Here is a 12,903-nt window from a genome sequence, read left to right as displayed (position 1 = left end):
GTGGCGTCCTATCCCCGAACTAGCATTTCTTCCTTTTTCGGTAATAAACAAGAATGGAAAGCGACAAAGATACGAAATTATCGACCGAGACGCGAGTGTGCATCAGTTGCGATTACTATTTTTTCTTTTTTTTTTTTAAAAATGATTAAATGGAATACTGTGAATTTTAATAAAGCACGAGTAAGGAGAAAAATAGGAACCGTCGCAATAAGTGATTTAAAAGGAAAAGGGATGACAGAGATTTTGAGGTTATTCCTCACCCACCAAAAGAAAACATTAGTTACAGTGACGAAATATCAACTAACGTTGTTGAAAATATCCTGAAGAATAGCTTAAAAATTCCCCTTATCGTTATTATCAAAGAATCGAGCGTCGTCGAGAGTTTTCGATGCATTAACGTCACCGTCCACGAAAAGATTTCCTTTCACAAGTACGGAAAAGGGGTCTTTCGAGAAAACGGCGCAAGCTCGTCCCTTATTAAGTGGCTTCGCCCAGCTTCGCCTCGAGCGCGGCGGAATGATCGAAGGATCCGTAAGTGGCACCGTAGAAAACGAATATTTAGACTGGCCGTGACGTGTGTACTCGTAAGTTTTCCATTTTATTGCCGGGCTGCGTTAATTGTGACAGGTCCCGCGGACGTTTCGGTTATTTTTTTACCACGACCTTCTCGGGCCTTACCTACGGGAGTCACCTTACCTCTTTTTAGCCAAAACTCTCGAGATGATCTCGTCGAGATCTGTCCTCGAAGTGTGAACGGAAACACTTCTATTATCGATAGAACTTTTCACGATTTTATGACTCTCGTCGGAGCGTCGCGAAGTTATCTATAACCATCGATAATGACCACTCTAGAGGGACGAATTTTGTAAGAAAAAAGCGACGAAGGAAACGTTCAATGGGGGAAGTGTCGCTGTAGTATTAATTGATTAATTGAATAGATGTCGTTTAGGTTATGTAGAGAATGGAAAGGGGAGTCTTCATGTGTCGCTTATTAGCGCCACGAAATAACATTAACCGATTTTTTTAGCTAAGTAGTAAATATAGTCGTTTATATCGATAAAATGTTGCAAAATTTTATAAAATGTTATAAAATATTCCATTATGTGAACGTGACCTAATCTTACATCAGAGAGTTACTTATTTGATTCTACCCATTGACAGAATTTTTATCTAGATAAAAATATTAACTAATACATAATATCAGGTAGACTGAAAAGTAATGTCGTTTTTGCAATTTTAAATCCTTGTTTTTATCGGTCATTGAAAATTTGCACACTAGGTTGATAACGAGGACGATTACATAATTGCTTAAAAATAGAAATTTATCAAAAATTTGTTTGAATTTAATGTAAAAGAAACGACATTACTTTCCAGTCTACCTAATACATAAAGTCTTCGATCCATGATTTACTGGAATGAATTACTGGACGGAAAGAGTTATCCAAAGGGTTATTTCTAACTCGGCGACCGAATAAATATTTTCGTCGACTCATTGCGTTTCTATTGATATGCAAATCGCACGTTACATTAGATACAAGTCGCGTATCGCGTAGTGGGTCATCGATCACCAAGGCGAAAGTTTTGACACGAATTTTATATAGGGAACAAATGGTTGATAAGTCGTCCCGTCGATAAAAATGCAAAGAGAATTGTAAGTAAGACCTGTTCCCATTTGACTAACCTACCTGTTGTGCCAAGGTCACGCGGAAGATTCAATATTGATTCAGAAAATATACGAAATCGGACGGTGAACAGGTTGGGACAGGGGGTTCGAGCTGTGTTTTTATTTAGTCTGGGTTAAAGCATTTAAGGATTCTGCTTCGTGTATTACGCGAAGTACACGTAATTCTGCGCCGTGATTTTTATACGTAACTGATCGATCTTCGATGTAAACGAAATATAAACGAAAATAATAATTTCTCTGGAAATTATAATTCAGCGAGACGGTTAATAATATCTCTGTAAACCTTTCATATTCATAGGTGAAAATAGAACAAGTTCAATTTTTCGTACTCGATGACTATCGATAGATCAGTAAAGCCTTTTAGGGATGAAATTGATTTCAATGTCTTTATTGATTAAATGAACTTCTTTTTTTGATGTAGACAGTGACCTCTAGTGACTTCAGTGAAATTCTAATCTTGAACTTTCTAACTGGTAAGGTAGATTTCTACTAGACGCTTTTACCACCCACTTTATCGACACTGTGCGAACTGTGTTACCTACAGTTGCAAATCAAGTGAGCGACTTGCGCACCACGTATGACTAATTGTAATCTCTTTTCTTTTGCTATTTTCTCCACAATAGATATAAAAAACCCGAAAGGATTTTTGAGGAAGGTAAAGGCACAACAAAAACAACGATCATAAATAGTCAAGTAAGGCAAAGATAAGAAGTAAGATAAGGCGGGTCTAACAAAAAGATTTAACTGGCACTAAATGAAACTACAAACAAAAAAGTACCTTATTCTAGCTAGTTTTTAAGGTGTGATATGTGAGAGAGATATGAAGGGAGTGAGTGAGGTCAAAGCGAGAAAGTATGTTAGTTGGTACAGGATATAAAGCAACCTGTAAAAAAAATGTGCAAACAAAAATGTGATGTAATCAACTAGAGAAAGTATTAGTGAAATAGTTCAGTTTCTGTATAAACTGATCACTTTAATAAATAACTGAATAACTGATTAATTGTAAGCTCAAAAACTACGACTTGGGCATTTGTACTCTACTTTACTGACTGCTGTTGCTCCCTGTAAATATTTGTGATACCAACCATCGATCACATGGAATTTCTGAAGCCAACAAACTTATCATTTATAAATTCGAAATCCTTTTTTAATTCTTTATAACTATAATTTATTTCATGATGCGTGTATTGTAGGTACAATGTCTATGACAATTGTACCTTGGATGCTTTCGAACTGTAATATTTTCCATGTTATGGAAAAATATAATGAAAGCAATACATTTCCGTGATTATTTTTCCGAAAGATTAAATATCCAGAATTTAGTTAAGGGTTGGCAGGAGTCGATGCAGAAAAGAAAGATACTTTTTTGGTATCATCTTCCTGCTGGACGGTCCAACCAGATGGTTCACGTCCGAAAGCTCGTAACGATACTCTGTCTTGTAAACATAGAAAGGGCGGGAAAAGTATTGCCAGCTCTCCCTGTCGCGGTCCAACTAGTTTCCTACCAGAAAACTGTCTTAAACATTTCTACCGTCGGAAAGGACGGGTGGTGGAAGAAAGAGTTAAGATTTATAGCTTCCGGTTCGTCGAAGAAAATTCTTAGAAGATGGCGTTGTGTTCGCGAAGACCACGATTTCGCGCTAGAACGCATCGACTGCTGATTATCGAAAGAAAAACGAAATAAAAGGAAATAGGTGGAATTCAGAAATAGGTGGAAATCCAATTGTAGGAAACCAATCGATTGTGTAACGAACGGATGTGTAACGGTACCTTCGGAAATCTAACGATATCAAATAAAACTACAGTGGGCACGTACGAACGATATTCAAATATACAAGATCGATCTCGGTACGTAAGCATAATGATCACTTGTTTTTGTAGCTAGCGTAAGCACATTTGAAGTGGACTGTCGTTCATCGATCAACATAGAAATTGGCACTGACGAGGTAATCCCGTTGGATCGACACGAATTGACAATTGACTATTATTCTTTAAAATCGTCGACTATTAATTGCGGTACGACTCAATTCCGTGCAGTAATGCAAACATTGCAAACAGCTTGTAAATTTACAAATTCTCTATAAATTAAGTGGTTCGCATATAAATATTTAATTTTTAAGTTTACATTTTTATTAAATAGAATATACGTTCTAGCATATTGCAAAACAAGATATATGTAAATCGAATTATGAGGTGTACGTTGAAATAATGATTAAAGTTCTATGACGTCTGAATATTAATACGAGTCAGCCCTCAGGTGTCTCAGGACTCGAGTGGAAAAATCGCACGCAGTTACCATCGACTCGTAACGCAGGCCGCAGCGTGTTCATGGTGCCCGGTTTCTATTCCGGTAGGCCGAGTCTTTTAACAAACGGTCGTTAATTTTTAACGATGCCGTTAAACACGCTCGGCCCGGCAAGATGGCTGCAGCTGTAACGCTCTTCGGTCTCAGCTCGAACGAGGCCGATCGACGAGGGCGTATCGTGCCATAAATTTATGTCGCGGATTCCCCGATTCCCATGCAATTTCTATTCACTTGGTCGAGGAGTTGGTACCACTGCGAATCGTTACCGACCGACTGCCGACCCTTTGCGCTCCAAACGATTTTAGGTTATGCGTTGGTAATGTTTTGTGTAAATTAAAGTCTTTGGTACATCGAAAAATACGATTTTGCATTTGAGTCATATGAGAAAATTGATGTATTTTTATTGCAGGAGTCTAAAAAGGAGAAACGAGGCTGCGGAGAATCGAACCGGCGAACCTCGGATCCACAGTCGAGCGTTTTACCTACACGACCAATCTCGTGCCCTACGGTTCGTGTGTCGTTTGACCCTTTATTATTGTGTATGGTAAGCGCAGGTACTACATTATATATACATATATATTTATACAAGGTTTATACAAAGGTATATATAAAATGCTGTCCTCGTTAGAAACCCACGACGAAAGACACGAGAGCGTATCACCGATCCCGCCACCCATGTCGTTCCACGGCGACGACAACCCTCAAGGACGCAGACAGTGGGGCGGTCTGTTGTCGCCACTTGAGAAAATCGAAATCGTCCTATCCACGAATGAAAATTACGTCCAGGGCTCCTTCGAGCGAAATCGTCCTCGTGTCGATCTGTCCAGAAGCTCGTAAATTCCAGAAACGAACCTCGTCCCGGCTTTCCTCGGAGCTCCCTGGGCGCCCCTGGATTTCTGCGGTCCATCCTTGGCGCACAGTGTCTGGATAGTGTTTCTTTTGCGTAAGATCAAGCTCGTCCGGCGGAACAGCCCGCGGAGGAAGCGAGACGGGAGACCGGGCTCTCGAAATAAGACATGTTTATCCGCCGATGCTGCTATTTTCGAAAGAGCGCAAGTCCCTCTCGTGTGCGTAAGTCTCTATCGGAAGCTACCCTTGATTCCCTGCGATACAACCGAGCGGAAAGCCCGGATTTCACGGAATCGATGCCGATTCCCGTGTAATTTCGCAGTGTTTTCTCTTCGTTTTTAATCGCCTCCCAGGCCGTGGAAAATCCCTCAGCGCGCAGGCGACCTCGATTCTCCCCTCCCGCCGTGGAGTTATCTATTTTTCAAGCTCTTCGAAACGATTATTCGCGCTTCGATACTCTTGGTCTACCGTATTCTTGCTCTTGTTCTAGTGGGTCGATTGTAGATCGGTCTCGAGGGAATTAGAAATTCACTGGGTAACGTTCAATATTTATTCAGAATTTTAACGGTTGAAAAGTAGAGGTGTAGGATGCGACACAGTGACAAGATCTTTAAAGAGACCGTTAAAAACTCATTTAAAAGTTCATTCATGGTCATAAACTATGTATACAATTTAGGTCCATTAAACGGTGTCTTATGATACCTGAAAATTATAGTAGACTCATAGTTAAAATTATACCTACTGGGGTTCGTTTGCAACTATTCTGTGATGGAACAAATATCTAGTCTTTAATTAAATACAAAAATATTAACACCAAACTTTTATATGGAATTAAATTAGTAGGTAGGTTTGATGTTCCCAAATATATTTTTCATTATATAAATTTCATTATATATATATATGTATATATATATATATATACAAGTGTCTATCCATGTACATATTTATGATGATATATTTATTTTAAAACATCAAGCCTGTTATTTAATTTAGACAAACTTCTTCGAGTAAGTCTTTAAGTAACTGTACACAAAAGTTTGGAAACGGTCATTTGACTAGTGTTAGGTTTAGTGTTAATTATATGCAATATTCTATCCACTATAAGTGATAATTAAAGGCGTCTAATAATGGCGCTCTCCTCAATTACTTCCGTTGTCCGTCATCTACCAGCGTCGATTACCATTTAAACTCCTCAACGATTATCGAACGGCGGGGCAAATACGACCGTTAATCATTAATTTGATTACAGTTTGACCGAGTCTGGTAATAGACGCTTTCCTGCTGCGTAGAAATTTTTCACTAACCGTCCCGCACCCCCGTGGAGACTGGTTGTTTACGCAACGTGTGTACCCCACTTAATCCAGTGTTTTAGTGTTTAGATCTCGACTACCGTAGGGGGTTGTTCTGACGCGACCTCTCAGAGATTCTTCGGACCCTTTTTTTTCTCTCTCTCGCTCGTCTTTCCTTCCAACTGCGAAAAAAAAGAACTACACGGACACTCGTGCGTCCCGTGTAATTCCGAGTACCGGTAGCCCTCTCTGTAAGTAGTATTTTTCGCCAAGTAGCGTTCTCGGCGATCGTTCGAGCAGCATCGGACGAGACTAGGTGTTACACCGATTTTCAATACGCAGGGGCTTCGCGTTATTTTTAAAACCGCTAACCGTTTAATGTCTGTAGCCACCTGGCGGTGGGTGCGGCGAGGACTTAAAATATTGAAGCTTATCGCTAGACCACATGCTTATAAAATAACGTTATACATTGCGAACAATCGAGGAAGGAGTTACGTTCGCGTAGCGTTCAAATATCTTCGACCGAACGGCGATGGTTTTTCATGGCGCGATTCAAAACCCCTCAATTCATACTTTTCATAAATTACACAAAACGAGTAACAATAATGGATGGTTGTCTACTTGGAATATTTAATTTGAGATAACAGACTAGGCTTCCTGCATGTATATTATATACAGCTATGATATAAAATATTCATCAATGTATAGTTCAAATTCAGCTGAAACTTTCACACAGTTTTTCTCAGTAAATTTCAACGACTGCCTTTCCTTTAATCAGCTGAAAATTAAACAGCGAAGCTTTTCAATCTATTTTAAATTATTATTTCGACCAGATGATAAGGAATCACTCTAATTGTAAGTAAACAGACTTTCATCAATTCTACCCTTTCGTAATTTTAATTCTTTCCTTTCGTAAATTAACGAAGAAATAATTCGTAGCATGGCTGACGAGAAATTACGTCTACAGAATATCATCCGTGCACACCAGAAATTCGGAAACATGAAGACGCAAGGCGTCCGGTATGGCAACCACGTGCTGCTCCATTTTACCCCTTCTGTTCGCGTGGTCGTCACGTTCTTGCGCGGGACCCAGCCCAACAAAAGAAAGCGGAGACGAAACTGTTTGTCCCGAATACAGTTTAGGGCCCAACCAAAACAGGGCCCCGTCGCCAGAGAAAAGATATCCGTTTCCTCAAAAGCAGCCGCTCGTCTCCACCTCGTAAGTGGCCCGAACCAAAACAGACCAGAAATCCAATCCGTATATAACTAACGGAATTAAATATTTTTCATTTTTGTTGCTTCTAGATTTTCTTCATTCATTCAGACTTCAGAGCAAAAGCACGTCCTGATATAGCAGAAAAGTAGGAGATAACAAGTACAAGGTAAAAGTAAAAGCTGTTTTATTTTTCAAGTACTTTCACGTTTTCTATTGCGAGCGGATTTCAAGATACAGAATCTCTACTAAAAACGACTTTGTCCGGAACGACCGACTCGCACAAAATCCGCCGGGCACCTGACTGCTCGTCAACGGTTGTGAAAGGCCGGCTCTCTGTTAAACAAAACACCGATAACGCTCGTGTGCCGCCAAAAGAATGCCGATCGGCGAATTCCTACATGTTAATATTCCCGGTTGTATTCGTCCCGAAATATAATTCGTCTTGCGTTCTTTTGTTCTAAGGAAATTTCCTTCGAGCCCGTCGATTCGAAAGGGTCTTAGAAAACTCGTAGCTGCGAGGAAAGTCGACGCGGCTACAGGAACTGTACAGGTAAAGAAAATACATTTCGACGAGCGCAGGACAGGGGGATGCGACAGGAACGTAGGGTTCGTAACGCGCGCCCACGATCAGCGGCATAAAATTACGGTATCGTGTAAACAGAGAATATCGTCGGCGCGTCTGATGGCCGCTTGGGTGGCCGTCAGGGCCTCACGTGTTCTCCACAAGCAGCGGAGGCTCTAACTTCGACCTCGTCGAGCATCCAGATCGCGTGAATCGTCGAGGGTAAACGAGAAAACGGAAATTCGCGGCCTAAAGCGAGCAACGATTCAATTCCATCGAGGTGGTGTAATTTCAGAAGGAAAAGATGGATTTTTGGAGTTTCCTGTTGGGGAAGGTATGAAATATTCCGACAAAAATTTGTACATTATTGTGGTGTATAAATACATTTTCTGGTCTAATTGATCAGTTGTGGTATGATTTCTAGGTTCGGTGAAGTCATGTAGAAACAGGGAGCTGTTACTCGTGCAGAGAATGACGTGAGTGGTACGAGGACTTGTTAAGAAGATTTGTGGAGTCTCTTTTTAAAAAAGGTATGCAAAATTCTGCACATTATTGTAGTGTACAAATACATTTTCTGGTCTAATTGATCATTCGTGGTATGATTTCTAGGTTCAGTGAAGTAATATAGATGAGAAGAGCCTTTGCTTACAAATATTGACTTTTTCGAAGTGTCGAGGAGTAGAAGGCCCCCTTAAAGCTGGAATCGTCTGCAGCTTGGAAGGCGAATCGGGCGTTCAGGATCGAAATGGCCACCCCCGCCGGATGTAAACAGACAGAAAGTTCGTTGCGCACGTGAGACAGCCAGCGGCAATGTCTGGTTCCGGTCTGCGGTTTTCCTACGGGAACACGTGCGACCGAAACGGGGTTTTCCTCGGGTGGTCTCGGTCTTTATCTTAAAAAAAAAAAAAAAAAACGCGACGGAACAGTCCGCGATTCGACCGGAGAGTCGCGTTGTTTATTGGGAAAGGAACAACGGAGCACACGTAGCCGTCGAAGGACATCAAACACCGCCCACGCGTTTATTTTTCTTCTCGATAAAGATGAATTGTAGCCGATACCTTCCGTCGAATGGCCAATTATGAAAGTGGAACTTTGATTTCGAATCTAGCGAAAAAGAAAAGAAGAGGAATTTAAAAATTTGCTCACTCGACAGATTCTTTAGAATCCCTGATAGGCATTCATTCAGATCATTGTTAAACAACGCGTGGCTGAAATACAGAATGCCTCCTAGGGTACTTTTGTTATTTTTACTTTTGTGAAATAACGGCCAACTTGGGACACGGGACGTTATATCCTGCCGGTGTACTTTCTCCTGCGTCGTGGACGTCTACGACTCGATTAGTTCTTTCCGAGGGGCCACTTAAAGCTGTCGCAGAAAACGTCATGGGTAAGCTTGGAAGCAGTAAAATAGTAAACACTGGCGAGCGCCACTATCTCTGCGGGGTGGTCCCAGGGAGAAAGGACCAGCACTTCACTTTCAACCCTTAAGGCACGAGGAACGTTCTCTAAGTATCTGGAAAGAGTATCAAGAAATTAACGTCCCCCAATCTCGAAAGTACTCGACGACCTACGTTAAGGTTACGACCCATTTTTAATTTTTATTTGGAGTTTCCCAGGGTCAAGGGTCTGTCATCGAACTAGCCTCATTGAAAATTGGATTCTTTGGCCCGAACGAAGAACCTACAGGAGATCTTAAATTAAATTGCGTTTAAATGAATCGTTGATTTAAAAATAATAATGTAGGCGTGTAGGCTACGCATGAATATCGTTCACTATTTTATTCAAGTATATCGTAAACAACGCTCGTGTGGAGCCATTTTCCTTCAAAATTATTATCCTTTAAAAGTACTAATACTCGTTTCTTATTTAGCTCACTTCTCATAAATCAATCCTCTGAACCACAATTTTGATTAATATATTCAAAGTGTGGAATCGCAAGTACCTCGAACTATAATTCTTCTTTTTTTTTTTTTAGTTGTATCACACAAAATTTAAATTCTGGATTCGGAGCAGCACAATTCAGGGTGAAAATAGGTACGGTCGAGAGTCGACGTGGCCTACCACGCTCGTTGCAGAGATCCAGCCGAAGGCAAAGACAAGATGGCCGTGACGCTTCTCTTTCGTCAGATCGTTCGCCGTAACGCAAACAAACTCCTTGAGAATTCGTGGTCTAGAACGCACAAGGCGCGCGATATCGTCGGACAGACCCTGGACGACATTAAATGATCGCTCACCGGATATGTACTCCGTTCCCAGATTTCCGTGTTTCGCGGAACATCGGCGACGAACCTGGCAGCCGTCAGAAAGTAGCCAGACTCGAATTTTTTTAAACGAAATTTCACGATTCTCTTGGACCGATTTCTTCGATTACATTGTACGGTGGAAGATCAACGAATTTTCAATGTCGAGATTTTCCTGTTTACGAGTAACTCCTAGCTTTTAAATTCATTTTTAATCGACGATACTTTTATTTGTGTCGCAAACTTGATGGAAACTATTTTTGTTATCTTCACGCGAGCATTCTGTCGTCAACCGTAACGTCTTTTAACTATATAACCATCAACCGTATGTATTCTATATATTTCCGTCATCCACTCTCATCTTCAACCAAAGATATTAAAATAATAATAACGAGAATCATGCAAGAGGTATCGAATAAAAATAAATTAAAAATATAATTAAAGGATGATTAGAAGTCTCGGTTAAAAGGGAATAAAGGAGTACTGTGCCGTTATCGGAACCTCTTCCGACGATGTTATCGAGCCAGGGAACATCGAGGCGTGAATCGAGCATTTCGTGGAACACGAATTAAGAGTGCACGTAGAGATTGCGTTCGCGATAAGTCCTCTACTGCGTCGTGGCCCTGTTACTCGACGAACTGTCACGTGCTCTCTAATATAAACATTCCGTCGGGGACTGATATCGATCAACGACTCGACTGACAGTCGGTTCATTTACCACTGGGCAAGATACATCTCCAAGTATTTAATCACAAATATTACCTACTCTGTTCGTTGATTTTTTATTTTTTTGGCTGATTTTATGCTACCAGCAGATTTCGTTGTTTTCATCAAAAACAAAAGACTCCGAGTTTCGTTCAAACGAAAGTACGAAAACGTTGACTACAGATTAGAGCAATCGAAGAGGTCCTATATGTAGCCCGAATGATTGCTCCACGCTTAAAATCATCAATTACCGTTTCTATTGTTACAAGACCATTGAACAGCTAAATATTTATACAGTTTTGTCTCCGCCCCCGCCCCCTGCAAGATTTACAATGAAGTATCGATAATATTGAACGTTGCAACAATGTTATTTTGCACGATCGAAGAACCTAACAGAAGCGACAGAGATTAATGGCGACCGACGATTATCCTACATCGGATGCAAGAGAGATCGACAACGTCGATTCGTCGGTATCGGAAACCGATATCGCGGACGAGGTTTCCAGAATGTTGCCGCTGGTATCAGGAGAATCGACGATGCAGAAACTCGGAGAGAAGAGGATCCGAGAAGATGGAGGGCGGTTACACCCTCGGGCGGAGCGTGGACCTAACATCTCGTTGGCCAAACAGGTGGACCAATCGTCTCGTGCAGCTTTTTCGTCCCGTCCGCTGACAAGTATCCTGAAATTCAACGATTTACTGCAACGTTTTAGCTAGTGATCGCCTCTGCAGACCGTTGGGAAGTAGTACTTCTCTCGTTTAGGGTATTGGACACTTTTGCCTTTTTTCTAATCCGCAGCTATTTTCATGATCTGTAATTATATCTGAAAACTATCGAATTTTTTACTAGTGTTGTATCCAACGTTCTAGTTTCCTTATTTAATTAACTGTTATTTGTAGAGTCACCTTTGGGAATTTTTTTTTTTTTAATTCAATACAAGTCCAATTATTTTCAAATTCGGCGCATGCTTTTTTTGATTGTCGAACAGGATCTTGTCATTTTTATAGCTGGATAGGTGAAGCATAGACTTTATACTTTTAAGTACACTAAACTATTCTATGTGGCTCCACAAAATTCTCTACAGACACCTTGATTTTTTTTAAATTACATTGCATGCAGCACTTGTTTACTATGTTTATCTTATCGTATGGTACTTGGATGGAACTTGAATTATACGATTACTACTACTGTTTGAAAAAGAAAGGTATCAGAAACACTTTTCCTTTCGAATTTCAATTTTAACTAGGATTAATATCTCCAAACAAGTGTTTTCCTTGGTAAGTTATGATATATCAATTATCAGAGTTCTCCAATTTAATATACATCCTCTGGCTTCAAGAAATGTAAATCTAGAACAGTATGTATTTGCTGCACTTTCTAAGGACTCTTAAAGGTAGACTCTTTCAAATTAAAATCCCCATAAATGACTTGTATAAGCATAATTCATTAAACAAATTTTAAAGAATTTAATTCAATAAAACATTTAAATATCGAGAATTTATTAATGTTTAAGAAGGAACAAACTCGAACCATCTCTCCTACTCTTCCTCCTTCCTAAACAAAATATTAAAACTCTCAATCCTAATTCACTCAATTCCTCGACTACCTGTCTCGAACGAGAACCTTCCACATCCTCGTCTCCAACGCCGGCGACTCATCTCTAACAGCTCCTATCCGCTAATCATCGACAATAATCCAGTGCAACAATGAAAACCGTGGAAATTATGCAATCTTTTCGACTCTTTTCGATTCTTCCCCCCGCCTCGCGTGTCCAAGAGTCTATCGCCGCGAAGCGTAGGCGGCGCGGGTGGTGCACGCCCCCCATTGGCCCCCCACAGCTGGATTAGGTGTCGCTTATCGCCCAAGCTCCAATGAAACCTCGCGTATCGTCTCCCCCTCGCACGCCACGCCCACGGAAGATCGCGTCTGGGTCGCGACGGCGTGACTCGCGTCATCGCGACGCTTCCAACGGGTCCGGAGTTCATACCGAGGTCCAGTCATCCGAAAACATTTACCGAGGCGCATCAAGCGCAACGTCCTACCCAGTGCGAG

Source organism: Hylaeus anthracinus, unplaced genomic scaffold, assembly GCF_026225885.1.
Source record: "Hylaeus anthracinus isolate JK02 unplaced genomic scaffold, UHH_iyHylAnth1.0_haploid 4, whole genome shotgun sequence".
Classification (NCBI taxonomy): domain Eukaryota; kingdom Metazoa; phylum Arthropoda; class Insecta; order Hymenoptera; family Colletidae; genus Hylaeus; species Hylaeus anthracinus.
Note: the sequence above shows the minus strand (reverse complement) of the source record.